General features: G+C 38.5%; 1 long non-coding RNA gene across 1 annotated transcript in view; it reads left to right on the forward strand.

Moving 5' to 3' along the window:
* LOC144366719 (uncharacterized) overlaps nt 1-17,312 on the forward strand; it is a 50,684-nt gene extending 33,372 nt beyond the window's left edge. Inside the window, exon 3 of the long non-coding RNA XR_013425827.1 lies at nt 17,154-17,312. This is a non-coding gene — a long non-coding RNA (uncharacterized LOC144366719). The remainder of the gene's footprint in view (nt 1-17,153) is intronic.
* Nucleotides 17,313-17,632: the final 320 nt, after the last annotated feature.

Below are 17,632 nucleotides of genomic sequence, written 5' to 3' on the forward strand. Positions count from 1 at the left end.
TAAGAGTGAGAAAATTCATTTGCTCTCAAAAGAAACCAGAAGCAGACACCTCCTCTTCCTTATCTGCCTTTATCATTGAAGTACTATTATTTTATAAGTTATTATACACTGTTTCTGCATATCCACCTTTTTGAATCAGGCTCTTTGATTTTTCAAGATATTTAGAGATTTTAAATGACGAAAGTACAAATGGAAACACTAGATACCACAGCTTCAAAATAAAGTAATTCTTCTTCTTACCATATTTCATCAATGAAGCACAACCATAAAGTACAATTCTTACAGAGTTAAAATTCCAGAGCTCTTGTTAAAGTTCAAACCAATTCAGACCAATTAAATTATTATTAAAATTTAAGCACTGAAGTTGAGATTGTTGTTAGAAAGTAAAGAATACAAAATTAAGAGAAAAAAGAACTTTGGATTTCAGTTGATTGAGTATATAGCAAAAAAAAAAAAAAACAACGTTATGATTCTAGAAAATATAGATAAGATGGATGCATGAGCTCCGTTCTGCCTTTTAAGACATTAATACAAATACTAGAAAATTCACATGATAAATCCATAATTCACATGCATGCACCCCCCTCCCTCCCCACACACACAAACACACATAACGTGCTTATGTACAAAAACTGTGCTAAGGTTTATTTTGTTGCTGCATGAGGATATCAGGGAACTAAATTTTTAGGGTTCTTAACTGGTAAAACTTGTATTTGAAAGCCTATGAATGCCATGTTACAGGGGCCTGGTGCAAGAAATTGAAGTATTCCCCCTGGGAATCTCTAAATTCCCACACCCTCTGAGTTATGGAGGTCACCATAGCAACATCTGTGTATATCACTGGTCCAGTGTGGATAGGCCACAGCTGCTAAGCCCTACCAAGGATCCATCACACCCTGTCTGACTACAAATTAAGTCACAGTCTCATTCCAAGTTTTCTGAGAATCTCTGAGCCTTTGAGCTTGTCCCAGGAGAAATAATTAAAGTCACACTGACTTGGGTAGCATATGGGATACCAGTATGTCATTAGCTATTTTATAGTTCTAGAGTGACAGTCATTTCAGAAGGCAGCTGACTGCACCTGAGAGGTGTGGTCCCTCTGAGTGGCCCAGAGGAAAATGCACTCGGCAATGATGTCCAAGGAGGCTGGGCAAAGCCCTGCCGTGTCAGGTCATTAACTATACCTTTTGTTAGGGGTCATGGGCCTTAAATTAAGCAGTGCAGGTTGTCACTCAGGTACCCGAGATTCTCCGGTTCTGAAAAGGCCAGAATACAATTTAGAAATTATACACTACACAAGGGCAGAAAAAGAACCCACAGAAAGCTTTAACAGTCTGTCAAATCCATTCTACAATATGATCTGACATCACGGAAAAGATGGAAATTAGAATAGCATCATTTCTCAGGTACTCACAGTAATCCTCTATGTATCAGACCTAGTATACCTAAAGGCTTACTTGTTTCCCCTGCTTGGCTATGTTGCAAAACCAGTCACCCCTTCTAGTATATATGTTCAGATTCTGTACTTGCATAAGCATGCAACATGTATGGGGACACCATGCACACCATGGGAACATATCAACATTTGAGAGTATCTAGGCCAATGTACATATTCAGCATTTCAGTGAAGACCTGCGTCCACAGACAAGAACCCCTCTGCCTAAACCCGCACTGGCACATGTAGTCATGCACATACACTAGGGAAAGCAAGTGTGTATACACTCACTAGTTCACACACATGTGCACAGATGTCCTATCATAAGGTCACTGGCGGTATTCCCCAAGTTACTTCTCTTGTGCCTTTTTCCCACCAATTCTCACTCTCATTCCCTAGCCAACACTTTGCCAAACTGACCCAGTATTCTCCCCTATAGTGCAGAGGAAGTGTGCAAGCTGGTGGTGTCCAGCATGTGTCATTCAGGAGCCAGGATTATGAGAACCATCCAGAGAGTGTGTACATGTCCATGTGTTCAGAGCTACTGTCTCCAGGGACTCTCTACCAAGAAGATGTTCAAAAGGTTTTAAAGTACAGAAACCACATATTTTAATGCATAACAATAAAAAAACTCTTAAAAAATGAAGTTCTAAGGATTGAATTGCAAATAATCCTTATGGAGAAAGCAATGGCTTGGTCAGAAAACAAGTGACTCCAACAGTACAACAGTAGCCTAGATTTAAGGGCAAAAGAGGTATGAGGGGTGTTCAGATCCTGGGTGAATATGGAACAGCAAGAACTTGTATCAGCAGGGTCAGGAGAGTCAGTTGAGGTTTGTGAAAATCAAAACGGTGACAAAGGAAGCAATGATCCATGGAAGGTGGTATGAAAGCTAAATTACTTGATAAAGATCACAGAGTCACAGGTAGTAACTGGCAGGTCCAGGATTTGAACCAGGTCCCTGCTGCACTGTGGTGATACTGTGCTACAGGTCCTTCTGTACCTCTGCCCTTGCTCAGCTCTCATCCAGTAATCACACCCACCCTTCCTGATAAATCTCTGCTTAAATTCACTCCCCAGGACTCACTTAGACTGGAGTCATCCAAAACTCTGACCATGTCATTCTTCCTCCAGAAAGCCTTCCAGGGCTTCCCACTCACTCCTGGAATGGCAGAGCCAGCTCTTTGATTTGAGCTACATCCTCCATAGCTACCTCTCCTGTGCCTCCCCTACTAAGGTTCATGCATGGCAACTGAGCAGCTAAAGGTTTTCAAACTCCTTCACATCTCCCTGCCTTTGCTCAAATGGCTCCTCTAACGGGAACATCCTCTCCCCTGCCTCCCTTGCAACGTCCTTCAGAATGTAGCACAAACTCCACTTCCCACCCCAGGTACCTTTTCTGACCTCCCAGGACAGGGAGGCACCTGCTTGAGTTCACATGGCGCCTCATACCCCTCACAGTACTGAAACTACCTCAGTTCCTTGTGGGTGTTTCTTCTTTACTACATCTTTAGCTGCTTAGGGCAGGGAACATGCATGACTCGTTTTCCTCTCCCCAACATCTACACAAACACACTGGCTGCTCAAGAAATGTTTGTTGAACTCTTAACTACATCAAGTATGGATTTCTCAACTTGCCTACAGGGTTTTCTATTATTTGGCCATCTAAATTTTCTCCCCATTCTATGGAATGTCCCCTTCCTCCCTTTGCTCACATATCTCCTCAGTGTCCCAAATACATTTATCTGTAAATGTATTTCCTCTCTTGTAAATGTAGTTTCCTTTCCCTGAAATATCCTTCTATTGGCAGTAGAGATGCCACCTTTCTTTTTATTGGCAGTAGAGATGCCACCATGAAGCCATTGCTGAAGCACTGATCCTCCTTGTTCCTGTACAGCAAAGCCACTAAACATATAGGCAAGCAGAAGCTGGTTGTTCATGAGCAGGGCTGATGCTTGCTTGATGTTGCTCTAGGACAATACAACAGTGGGCCTGCTTGTTTGTCAGGAGTCCACAAATATCAGTATCCAACAAGTCTTTTTCTCAGACATGGAAGTTTCTTCTAAACACTTATTTTTCACATTTCTGGCTGGGAATATATATCTGGCTGCAGCTCTTGGGAATCAATGTAGGGACAAGAGGACAATGGGGCTCAACATTCAACTTGTATATGTTAAATTTCCAGTTTTCACACTGGATCTCTGGTGTTTCCTGATCCCTCTCAAGTATTAAGTCACTAGAAAGTAAATGCATGTTTTATATTGGAGGTAAAGTAAGGAATCCAAGGAGCCATATGTTCTATGTAGAGTCTTTCATTTGCCCTCCTATTTTTTAAAAATATTTATTTTTTTAGGTATAGATGGACACAATACCTTTATTTTATTTATTTATTTTCTCGTGGTGCTGAAGATTGAACCCAGTGCCTCACACATGCCAGGCAAGCACTCCTCCACTGAGTCACAACTCCTGGGCCCTTCTGGAATTTCCTAGAGTGAACTGGCTTCCTGTTCTATCCTGCTTTGCACTATGCTAAGTTGCAAGATCTACGTTAAGTTCCAAGATCTGACTGTATTTATCTTTTTCAAAAATTTATTTTCCACCTACACTCAAAATAAGTCTATGATAAATGAAAACAGAAACTGTTTTGACAAAACTAAGTACAATACCTGGTAACATTTCTCTATGTGCTTTGCATTTAAAAATTTTATATATATTTACTATTGAAGCACCTCCCCCCTGCCACATACACACTTTATCTCTTGTGGGCTTATAATTATTTTACTTACATACTCTTATTTTAGTAGAATCTCAGGAGATCTCCAAGAAAAATGTGTGTATTCAGTCCTGGATTTAGCCAAAAGACTTCTCTTAACACCTATATCCTCTCACAGCCTCCTTTCCACCAGAATAATCTGATCCTAGGAGCACTTAAGTCAGGTGATAGCCTTACTCTGCTCCCGTAGCTTCCAGGTTCACTCTGAGTATAACACCAAAACTTTATTCTGCTCACACAATCCTATAGTCAATTTCCCTACTGCCTCCCTAACCATATCTCCTACTACATCTCACCTCTCTTGTTCTGTTCTAGCCATCTGGCCTCCTTGATCTTTCCAGACACATGAATCATGTTCACATCACAATTATTTTCTTCTCCCTGTTCCCTCTGCCTTCCCCCCACACTGTCTTCTTGACTCCTGAGGGAGTCAAGTACTCCTTCAAGTACTTTCATCCAATATCCCTTCATCAATGAGTTCTACATTGACTACCCTATTTAAAATAGTAACTACTGCCAGCACCTTTAACCCAATATCTACTTTATTACCCTCCAAAGCAGTCATGATAACCTGACATTCCATGTAATTAATTTTTATGCAATTCCACTTCTCTTGAAATATATGTTAATGAAGACACTTGATTTCATTACTTACTAAAAAAAAAGTCCTGCACATCATAAGTGCACAATAAATATATGTTGCATGGATGAATTAAATACATGAATGAATGAACAGCCCCCATTCTCCTAGATTTCAAATGAGGAAAATCTGTCAGCACTGGATGGCCCTGATCGAGGTCTGCTGGCAAGACATAATCCAAATATGAAGTAAGAAAGGAGAGTCCAGCTGGTGATCCAGGATCAATGTTAAGCTCTGAGATTTCATGGGAGAAGCTGACTCTAGCACAGTGTAAGTCTGGGTCTGGAAACATCTCCAAATCAGCTACCTAACCTTCCTACATAGTGTCATGTTATAAGGAATACTAGCCAACCATGCGAGTATGTTCAGAGCCCTGTAAAACAAGTGTGGGGCAAGATCACAGGCTGCACATACTCCTGGGTCATCAAGAATGGGATTGCAGAGCAGATATCTACAAGGGACCATGCAGGGCCTGGGTTCACCCACATGGATTGGAACCAAAACTACAGTGCTTGTGGACTGGCAAGGTTGGGAAATTTTCTCTTTCTGCTTGTCCCGAGAGAGCTAGGCTGTTCTTTAAACCACAGAAACCCTCAGGTTTCTGTTGCAATGACAAAGTATCGGAGATGGAAAGCAGAGCAATGAGGACTGAGTGTTAATAGATCAAAACGAAGCCTGCTCATACCTGGGTAATGCAATGACTAATTTGGAAAATAAAAGATATTTGGCCAGTTATTTCTATGAAAATGGTGAAACATGCCGTGCTGACTAGAGTAGTAAGTGCTTAACACAAGAGTGAGAGAGTTACTGGGCTTTTAGACTCACCCTAATAATCAGTTATAAAACATCTGGCAATGCCCAGCACACAAAGTCCTCAAAAATGGGTTCTCATTTTTAGACAAATAATAGTTTAAAAAAAAAAACTCTAAAATATTTGTTATATTTGAACGACCACACAGTTAAAAACTAGGTCAGTATCATTTTCTCAGTTACTCCTTATTGGCAAATTTAAAAACTTGGACCCTTTCCACCAAGGCACTGAAGTTGCATCACTAGTGTTATATAGTGGGGAACATTACATCAGCTTCAAGGAAACCAGTGTTCGTCACTTAATTACTTTCCCTAACAAAATAATATAGGCCTTTTTTCAAGTAATTTTTTTAACTCTATTACTCCTATTTCGAATTAAATTCCTTCTTCAGTTAAAAAAAAGAGGTAATAACTACCTCACAAGCATTTTCTGAGGATCAAATGTGATGTTTATCAGAAATATACGAATGTAAGATTTGTTATCATAGTTGTTGATTCTCTTCCGAACACACGCTCACTTTATGTTTTGCTTGGAAGACTCTGAGGGAGAGATTGAGCCAGACATCCGGGCTCCCCTGGCATCTGTAAAATGGGAACAGTTAGTGTGATTGTCCCATTCCTAAATTCTGGAAGGATTTGATATGACAGAAACTGGGTGATGTCACAAAAACATTTCAATTTTGAACCTAGGGACAAGTTGGAGTTTCTGTGAGGCATTGCTAAATCTGAATTGATTTCGCATTGTAAAAGACCATGCTGACAACACAAGGAACAACATTTCCAGGATATGTTATCCAGATGCATATTAATGAAAATATGCTATGTATACAATCCAGTGGGATTGATATTAGGGCCATTTTGAATAATTCAGAAATCAAATTATCACAGTTCTTTGGGGTTGGGATTTTGTGATAAGCTGGTGTATTTGTTCACTTGTTTTTTATTTTGCTTTAAGAGAATTCTTAAAAGGTTTCCTGCTTTCATGTTCCAGATAGGATTCTCTATTTAGCCAATAAAAATTCAAAATATTCAGTTAAATCTGAATTTCAGATAAAAATATTTTTTTAACTTTTTTGATGAGTTTATCATTGATTTTTGTTTTAATACAAAGTAAATAATTTCTTACAGTTATATTTGGAAAAGAGGAGTGACTCATGTTTTAAAGCAACAATAAACTTATACTTTCTACACAGATTTTTTTTATCAAACATTCATGTCTGTATTTGGAAGGACATGAATGTTTTCAATTATGAAAGTCGTATAACCAGAACTTCACTTTGAAGCAAGAGTCTGGAAAATAGGTTTGCAACAGATAAAAGGATGGGCAAAAACAGTTAAGATGTTGTTGTTTAGGGAAGGGAAGAGGTCTGAAATTCAGAGACAGAAACAGGAAAGAAAAAATAGGATGTGAGAGATACTGTGGTGTGGAGGAGACTTCATGGCCAGGCATCAATTAAATGAGGAGAAAAGAGAAAATTAAATGTCAAGTGTAATTCTAGAATTCCTAGTCTAGAAGAATATGAGTCCCACTTGAAGAAAATTGAAGAATCCGGAGAAAGGGCTGGTTTTGAGGACAAAGATTGTAAAATACATGTAGGACATATGGAATTTTAGATGTTTTATTAATTTGACATATTTAAAGCTCAGAATAGATAAATCTACATGTAAATTTAGAATATATAAAGTGCATTCTTAAAAAACTTCCAATAAAAGCAGACAATGCGTACACCTGTGTTTATGTGCATAGGTGCACACACACACACACACACACACACACACACATATACACACACATGCACAGAGTTTTAAACATAAAGAAAAAAGTTATATAATTTCCTGGGATGACAATCTTCTTTCCAAGAAAATGAAGCAATTATTGGTGTTGTTTAATTTGCCTAATCTAACCAATATTATTAAGTACTAGCCTTAAATCCTGTAAATCTCCACATGTTGGGGATGCAGATATGGAGACCTGCAGGACATGTTTCTGCCTTCATGGAGAATGGCAAACACCCAGAAAGAAAAGTAAATACATAAATACAGGATAGTCACTTCAGAATTGCTATATTAGAGACATGCTATATTAGTCATCTTTCTGCCACTGTAACAAAATACCTGAAAAAATCAAATTAGAAAGGAAAGATTTGTTTTGACTTAAGGTTTCAGTTCATGGTCCTAGACTTCACTACTTTGGGTCTTTGATGAGGCCAAACATCATGGCAGAGCAGAGCTGCTCACCTCCTGGCTGACAGGAAACAAATAGAAAAAGAAGAAGGGGAGAAGGATAAGGTATACCCTTCTTCAACACAATCTCAGTGACCTACTTTCACCAACTAGACCTTACTTCTTAAAGTTTCTACCATTTCCCAACAGAACCACAAGTTGGTGATCACGCCTTCAACAAATAAGCCTTTGAGGAACATTCCAAATTCAAACTACACCATATGCATTAGGAAGAAAAGCAAGCAGGGTATATATTAGAGAATGGCTCAGTTTCTGGGACTCTACCTCAGGAGAGGCCCAAGGAGGGCTCTCTGGCAATGTAATCTTTGAAGAATAACTTGAATGGATAAAGTGAAGAAATGAGATCTGGTGGGAAAAAAAGGCCCCAGAAGAAAAATTTTAGTAGTGAAATTCCCAAGATCAATGGGATAGAGAGCACTTGCTCATAATTTTCCCTCTCTCCCCACTCTTCAATGGCTTCACTCTGGGGAGTTACTCCTCTTCTCACCACTTTTTTTTTTGAGAGGTTGGATCTTGCATTTGACCCAATGATCTCTAAACAGATATAATTAATCCACATCTGTCCAGAAATTTTAATTATTCTTGGGTGGTTTGTCTTGGCCTCCAGTGTTCCTGCCTTCTGCCATCAGATCATGAGCTGAATGGCTGTTGTCCCCAAAAAGAGACACATGGAGCCCATTTGAATCTGACTCACAACTTGATGAAGAGATGGCTCAGCCAATCCACAAAGCCATAAGCATGAAGACGTTTTTTCCCCCCCTAGGTTTTTTATTCTAATTTGTTATATATGACAGCAGAATGCATTACAATTCATATTATACATATAGAGCATAATTTTTCATATATCTGGTTGTATACAAAGTATATTCACACCATTCGTGTCTTTATACATGTAGTTAGGGTAATGATGAAGACAGTTTTTAAGTCACCTAAATAGTTAAGATTTGGATGTGTAGGTTACACAGCATTGCTGTAGCAGAATTGTGACTGCTGCAACAGAAATGAGCTTGAGTGTTTGAGGAACAAGAAGTTTGTGTGGCTAGATTGAAATATATAGCAAGAAGATTGCTTAGAGGTAAAAGCACAAGGAATAAACAGTAGGTCTCATAGACCATTCAAAATATTTCAGGTTCAAAATTTCCTCTAAGTATGATAAGGAGGATTTTAAGGTTTATGATTCAAAATATCTTTCTGGATACTGTGCAAAGAAGAGAACTAAAGGGAGAAAGAGCAAGAAAAGCCATCATTGGATGTTTTTAATTTGTCTAGGCAAGAAATGATGGTGGTTAGGCGCAGAGTAAAGTAGAAGAGATGGTGAGAAACTGTTCGATTTGACACACATTTGAGGGTTGGGTTGGCAGGACTTGAGAACTCGCTGGCATTTTGGAGGTAGTACTGCAAGTCAAGAGGCATTAAGAGATCTAGAGAGTGATTCCCTAGAGTTTTGGCCCATATAACTCCCTAGTATATTTCTATCTCTGCCACATGCTCTATGGAAGAGAAGAGAAATAGAACAGAGTTCCCATGCATTAAAACTTTAAGTTTAATTTAAAATCTTCTTTATGTTAAGACAAAACAAATAAAGATTAAAACCCTATATTGTATCCTGAACATTTCAAAGAAAATGTCAGATAAGAAAGAGAACTCTTCTGTCATGTACACCTAAAAAATAAATTTTTTAAAAAAGCATTGTTTATACATAACACACAGATTTGTATACCTATAGTCTCACACACACCCGCATCCACACCCACACAATTTTAACCATGACTTGTAGCTACCTTAAGGAGTAAGACACTGAGTCCTATATGACTTGCTAATTTGAATTAGAACATTGCATGGCACCAAAAGGAAGGGACAAGTGGAAACGACATTATAATTTGCTGATGTATTCATGTGAACAAGAAGTAAGGCACATCTTTAAGGTTTTAAGTTCGGATGACTGGAAAAAAAATCTGTACTCTAGGAGAAGAGAGGCAGTTTTGGAAGGGAGGTAATAATGTTGGGTTTAGACATATCACATTCAAGGTGACAGCAGGGTTTTCCTTGGAAATGAGCAGCAGTACCTGAAGAGCTAACAATAGTATTAACAATAGTGATCACAGGATATCAGTTTCTGAGCACCTAATAGTTGCCAGGCAGAGTCTAATCACCCCACCCCACAAATCCCTAAAAGCCATTTTCATGAGAAAACTCTCTTGGAGAGACTCATTCATGCTTCACAAGTGGCAGAGCCAGGCTGATGGAGCCTGCCAAACTCCAGTGCAATTGAGGCTGGAGGGAAAATGGGCAGGGAAGAGGGGTGTACTGAGCTTCACTGTGAACTTCATAATGTATTAAGCTTTATTACTATGTTTTCTTGGCTTTTCCTTTAGCCATATTTAGGTTGGTGTTCATAACAATGCTGATGTTTAACTGCTTCTGTGTGTCTTTCCTCCCCATCCAAGCTTTACATTCCTGGAGAAATCACATATTCTTATTGCCAACCCTCAAAGCTTAGCACAGTGCTGGAAATCATCCATTCACTTGTGGATCAAGCATGCATTGGGCTCCAGCAACGGACCAGGCACTGTGCTAGGAGAGGGGCCAGAGCCAAAAGACAACCTAAGGTCTTCATTTGTACGGAGGCAGCTCCAGTAGAGAAGCCAGAGATGTGAGCAGGAGAGTGAATGAATCTCTTAAAACTGTTACTATAAAATGGGTAGCCTTAAACAATAATAACTTATTATTTCCTGGTCCAGGTAGCCACATGTCCAAAATCAAAGTGTAGAAAGGGCCACACTCCTGCAATGTCTTTAGAGGAGACTTGTTCCTTAATTCTTCAAGCCTCTGGTGGCTTCTGGTGTTCTCTGGCTTGGGTTAACACCACAGTCTCTGCCTACATCTTCGAGCAGCCTTCTTCTTTATGTGTCTCTCTGTCCTCTACTTTTCTTAAAAGGATACTCCATTTGAAGTCTAGGTCTGCCCTACATCTAAGATAATTTCTTCCAGAGACCCTTAACTAATTACATTTGCAAAGACAGTTTTCAAATAAGGTCAGATTTGAGGTTCTGGGATTAATATTCTGAGAAAAATAAATGGTCTTCTAAGGAACAAATCTGGTGGTCAGTAGAGGAAATCCAGTGGGCTGATGGGGAAATTGGGACTCATAGGAGCAGAAGGACAATCACCCGAAACAGGAGCCCAGACCTATAGTCATTTCTATTTCTTTGCTTCTGGTTCATCCGGCTCCATCTCTATGGTAACTACATAGAGACCCCAGGAGACTGTCCTGTCCATAAGGCTGGAGAGAGGACCACTGACAGCATCAGCCTCACATCCTAACACCTTCACAATCAGAAAAGAACAAGGCATGTCATCCTGCTCTAGCCCAGCATTTCCCAGGGCAGCTGACTGTGCAGGCAGAAAAATAAAGAGAGAGCTGCACTGTATAAATCTTGAAAAACATTTTAAAATGTTCTCTCTAAAATGGCCAAATAGTATTTGAAAGGGCTAAAGTCATTACCAAGCTACAGAGTCAAACAGAAATTTTATGACTTAGAATTTTTTATTACTATTTGTAAAAAAAAAATATATCGTTCCTTTGATAATGGACAATTTAAGACTTTTTAAAGCATTAAGAAGAAAGCACATGAACTTGTTTAACTGAGGGGAAAATACAAGATTAGTCATTCATCTTGGAGTGGAGGGTAGAACAGAACTTTCTTGGTAACCCATGTCATCACAAGGATCCAATTTTGAACTCCCATTATATAGAATGTGAATAGTTTAGAGCTGGCAAACTTTTTCTGTAGGTCAGATAGTGAGTATTTTAGGCTTTTCAGGTGAAGAGGCAAAACTGAAGATATCACATAGGTGTTTTTGTAGCCCTTTAAAATATAATGCCTTAAAATATAAAGAGAAAGAGAAAAAAATTAATTACCCTTCCTTATCTTGTGGATCTACAAGAACAGATGGTAGGCTGGACTTGCTTTGGAGAACTCTACTTCCCAACCCCTGGCATAGATCCTTGGACAGCAAACCTCCAAAGTCTATCATTTGGGTTTAATCTTGGTTTTCTTTAAATTTTTGTCAAATAGCCTTCATGGTGTCATCCAGTTAGATTTTCTTATTTTACTCTTAATGAAATGGAGACACAAGAATGCAAAGGAACTACTCATGATCCTTCAGCTCTAGTCCACAGCAGAACTCAAACAAGAACTTGGGCTCTGACTTCAAATCCAGGACCTTTCCCTCTATTCCAAAGTTCCTCTTACAGATTCATTCTTCCCACTGAATCCAAACTAGTAAAGCTCAAAAACTGAAGCTTTTCTGCCTAAGCTGGGCCCAATCACAGTTAGTCCCAACTCAAAGACTGATGGGAATGAGGTTGTGAACTGGAATCAAAAAAACTGACAGCTGTGGAGAGGGAGTGGTCCCCTTTGAGAGCTGCACTTGGTCAAGACTTCAAGGCATCTAGTACTACTATCCAGGCCACCAACCTCCCCAATGTCTCCCCAAGTAGAGTAATGCCATTAATGATGGCAACAGTTAGCATTTTTAAAATACTCATTCTTTGCCAAACACTTTTGTTAGATTTTATAAGCCTTCTCACATTTCAAAGATCCCCAAGTAGGGGGGAAATTCTTGGAAGGTTTTCTTTTATGGGGAGACAGAAAGAGCCTGAACATGTTACTAACCCATATTGCATGACCCAATTCACTTGTTGTTATCGAGGTTGGATTTTAAAGCTTATAATTTGTGATTCTGACATGCCACTGTAAATGAAAACAGGGTGGGTATCTAATGTAGCTCACAGGAATGACGTTCCACCCATGAAGCACAAATGTCAAAGGTGGAGAGCAGCCAGCATGACATGTCAAACCTTCTGTGATAACTTCTGTGTTCCTTGGCATATGGCAGATTGATTTCTCAACACATCATCTCCCCAGTCCTCTCCAGTGGGGAATCTGTTCGCCTCTGTTGTGAACTTTCACAGCATTTCTCGAGACCCAGCCCCTAGTACCAGAGATGCTTACAGTGAAACCACCATGGAAACCGGAAGCACAGCTGGAACCTTGCTCGCCTGGTTACTGGGAGAAAAGAGAAGGATGGAAAACAAGGAAACAGACAAGTCCGTTTAAAGTGTTTAAACAAACAAACAGAATTATTCTAATGATAATAAAATAAGCATTCCAGTCCTAATGTCGGCTGGCTCCGTGCCTCTCCAGCCTCACCCTTCTGACAGTCCCAACTGTAGTCCCTTCTCCTTATGCCACTGGTTTCCAGACTTTTTACCTTTGCTCAAGCTAGTTTCACCATCTAGGACTCCTTTCCCCTATCCCAATGCGTCTATCAGTGGTTCTTGATTTTTTTTCCATGCAAATGCAACTAAGGGTTTTGACCCACTCAGTGTAGATGACCATAGTTCACATCAGTCCTGTGAAGTCACGGAGGCATTTCTCCAAAGGATCCTATGGCATTTGAAAAAAGTTCACCTGATTGGGGGAAAAGTAGTCAAGCTACCCTAGAGAATCATTTGACCACGTCATGACTTCTGAACTTTGGCTGTACACCAAGAGAACCCAGAAAGTAGAGGGAAAGGAGTTGGTGCTCAGGTCCAAAATTTGAGCACTTCTGGGGCTTAAGGGTTCCACCAGGTAGAAGACGGTTCTATCAGACATGGTAACCACTGACCTAAATTTTAAATGCTACTATATTCACTAAGACCTCAGCTTTCCTAAGCTTCCAGGTAAAACATCAATAAATACTGCTCTACAATATCTTCTCTGAAGCCTAGATATCCAATGTGTTTCAGAATTTAGTTTTTTTTCTTGGATGCTCATGTTGTATCTCTCTCTCTCTCTCTCTCTCTCTCTCTCTCTCTCTCTCGCTCTCTCTCTCTCTCTGTGTGTGTGTGTGTGTGTGTGTGTGTGTGTGTCTATTATAATAAGTAAGAAGAGCCTGGGGCAACACCCCATAATCAAGCAATCAAGCACATTAACATTCTGCAGTGAGATAAACATTTATACCAAGTGGGATAAATAAAGACTATAAATAGCCTTATCTTAGTTGAGGTCAAGTTTATTTCCAAATGAGTGAAGAAACATTTTTCCATTTTCAGAGCTCGGATAGTTTGGAATTGTGGGTAATAGATTCTAGGCCTGGGTTAGTCAAACAACTCCCTTAATAAAGTATACAAGCTCATCACAAAGATGAAGGTATGGATCCCTCCCCAGAAAAGCCAAGAATCTAACTAGGGAAACTGGGTAAGAGGTATGTAAATAAACTACAATCAAGTCAGCTTTTCTCAAAGTAGGCTTGGAGCAACGTTCTTAAATCTTGCAGCATATAAAAATTACCCAGATACTTACAAAAACACTAAAAAGATATATACCGAAGATAGTTAAATCAAAAGTAGAGGCATAAACATAGTTTAAGCAAAAATGACATCTTTTTAAATAATCATCAAAAAGAAAATACGATTGGAAAAAAGCAAGTAGATCAATATTCTAGTGCTGAATATGAAATGGCTTTGAAATGTGTGCTTTTTGGGTTTTGGACAGTTTAGAAGAGATCGGGGATGGAAAACGAGGTTATTGAGAGAGAAAGCTATGATAAGATAAATTCAATAGGAGAAAATAGAATTTGGCCAAAAAAAAAAAAAAAGGAATGGGATTTTCTTTCAACTAGTACTTCTGAATCAGGCAAAGAAGAAGACCGGCATTGGAAGTAGAAAGAGCTGTTCAACTTATTCCCCTGTGTCACTCCCATCTTATCCTAATACCATTGAAGATAACTCCTCAAAATCATCTATTCTAATGTGGCAATTCATCATAGACCATTTTGTAACATTTCATCAATTTCTTGAGCTGTAATTTGTCTTTTGTTATGAATTATTTCATATATATGCTTTACTATTTTCTATTTTATAGAAAACAAAAATCATTTTTATAATAACTTAAAATTCCCCACAATACCTGTTATTATGACTTATATAATAGATTTTTAATAATTCAGTTATATTTTGCCTCCAAATATGAACATCCATTAAGACTGACAAAACTTGAACCAAAACAAATCAGAGAAGATAAAAAATACATAAATAAATGATCATTTTTTTCTAGTTTAAAATTATGAATGTGTATTTTGACCTGAAAAGTGAAATGGGAAATATAAAACCCAAAGGAGAAAGGAGTACCATAAATCAAGCAAAAAGAGATGCCCAAGAGATGGATTAGGTTTTGAATGCTCATTCTGAATCCAAATGACCTGTTATTTGGTAGTTGCAGAGGTAACAAAGAATGATAACCAAACCATGGAGGAGAAACTGTTGCTAAGTTCCTAAGAGAAAATTTAATTAGACTAACTTCTCGTGAGAATGGGGACAAGCACTGGCAGCTTAGCAAGCAGAACAGAAATGTTTGTATCGCTTGATATCAATAAAATGACACTTCAAAAGAAATGGTGTACGCAATCTGAGCTTCCATTCTCTTTCCTACATCACAAGAAAGCCCCTGGAACAGTGAAAAATAGGTAAGGTATGTTTGTGATGTTCAGGTACTTGCACAGGAAAAAACCTAGATGATTGCACAGCTTTAACGGTGGGTCTCCATGGAGAAAGGCCTAAGATTAGTTAGGGTGTACTAAGTCAGTTAGGGTTCAATCAAACAAGCATAGATTTAGGGAAAAATTAAAATACATTGTCTCCATGTAAAAACACACACAAACTCACACACACACACACAATTTGACCTGCTGCAGGAATTTGACCTGGAAATTGGGAATGATGGGAATGGAAGATGGGTGTAAGATGGGAAATGACCAGAACAACCTGGAATCCTACAGAACCATGCTAGAAGTAGAAACAGAAGAAAGCAAACTGAGAAATATAGTTCAGCCTAATCCCACTGAAAATGTGACATTAGAAAGCCACCACAGGGTTTTAATTTGCATTATTTAAAATCTTCTGAAAGATACTTTATTAAAACATGGAGGGATTTGTAGAGTCCTTAAAAAGAAATCAAATACAAATCAGTAAAAGATATAACATTAAAAAGTTAATAATTTATTTTTAAGGCTCTCAAAGCTGATATTCAAATTAATGATTTCAATAAGTGATCTGAAAACCAGGAAAGACCAGCTAGATAACTGGAGTACCTGAGGGATCAAGTGAACATTCTCAAATGAAGAGTAATATAATAATGATATATTATTTTAAATGATCCATATTTTTTACACTTAAAGACAATCTTGTGTGCATCTTCACAAAGTTCAGGTAGAAAGTTCCGAAATATATTATCTCACTAAACATCTCTTCCCTTTAAAGCACACAAAGACTTTTGTTTCCAACAAACTACTTATCACACTTTCCTGAGATTCCTTTCCAACTAATTCATCCTTCAAGTCATGAAGAAAGAAAGTAACAAAGAGGGAGGAGGGAGGGGGAGAGGAAGGGATGGAGGAAGAAAGGGAGGGAAAGAAACAGAGAAGGGGGGAGGGTGGTGTGTGGAAGTAAAAATTGGCAATCACCAAAGCAGAGAAACCATGTATCCACTATAAAAATTATTGTATAAAAATTAGCCTTTTTGATGGAATTGAAATTAAATATTGATACTCCTGGGAAGCCTTCTTAAATTGTGACCTTGATAATTTGTTGTTGTTGGTTTTATGTTGCCCAAATAAGTGTTAAGACTGCATTAAGGTGGGGCAGAAGGAAAAACAGGTCCAATAATGAGAGGTTATTGTTACCCTAACTAACCATCACGAGCATCTTGTTCATTTGTATAGTGCTGTCATGTCAGTGTGAAGAACTTTAAAAATCAGGTTTTTAAGCCATGGATCAACACACATGCTGGCCTTTTCCAAATGATAAACTGTAATCCTTCACATTTAAGCCCAATCACCTAATGGATAACAGCCAATGAAGTCTGGCTATAGACCCTCCATTAATGGAGCTTCAAGCTGTAACAGGTAGCAAAGTACTAACCATTTAATATACAACATTCAATTTTACCTTCACAGCAAACCTATGAAGCCCAATATCTGTTTACTGTTGAAAAAAGAGAGCTCATACCTTTTTCAAGGTGTATGTGATTCCAAAGCCTTTGTAACTACTACATTATCCTACCTTTGGCTCTGTTCACAGTGATAGCCTGAATTTTTTTTTTTTGCCTTACCTTAATAATAGCAGCTAATGTTTATAGAGCACCAAAATGTAACAGATGCTGGTCTCAATGATTTATGGCACTATAATACTTTAATCTTCACAGTCATCTTATGAACTGGAGACAACTACAATCAGGATTATGTACAAAAGAAAATTGAGATTCAATGAAGTTCCTACAGCGAGACGAGAATGGATGAATCTGCTTCAAATCCCAATACTGCCATATCTTTATTTCAATTAAAATAAAACACCTTGAACTCATGGGAATTGTCCCCACTAGCTTCGAGTTACTTTATTTCTAGCCTTGCTAGCATTACATGGAATTGCCTCACACTTTTGGTACTCTTCTGTTATTTTGGGTGAACATTTTTTTTTTCTTGCTTGACCCTGTATGTGCTCCAAGAACTCTGCGTGGCACTCAAGCCTCTAACAGTAAATCACTCCCGTCAACACATGCAAACACCCTGCATGTGGCTTCCTAGAACTTTCAACACACTTTTTTTGTAAAGCATATTATCTCAAAATAAAAATAATAATCAACAAAATGTATTAAATTTGTTTCTTATATATATATTATAAATA

Source organism: Ictidomys tridecemlineatus, chromosome 9 (genome assembly GCF_052094955.1).
Source record: "Ictidomys tridecemlineatus isolate mIctTri1 chromosome 9, mIctTri1.hap1, whole genome shotgun sequence".
Taxonomy (NCBI): domain Eukaryota; kingdom Metazoa; phylum Chordata; class Mammalia; order Rodentia; family Sciuridae; genus Ictidomys; species Ictidomys tridecemlineatus.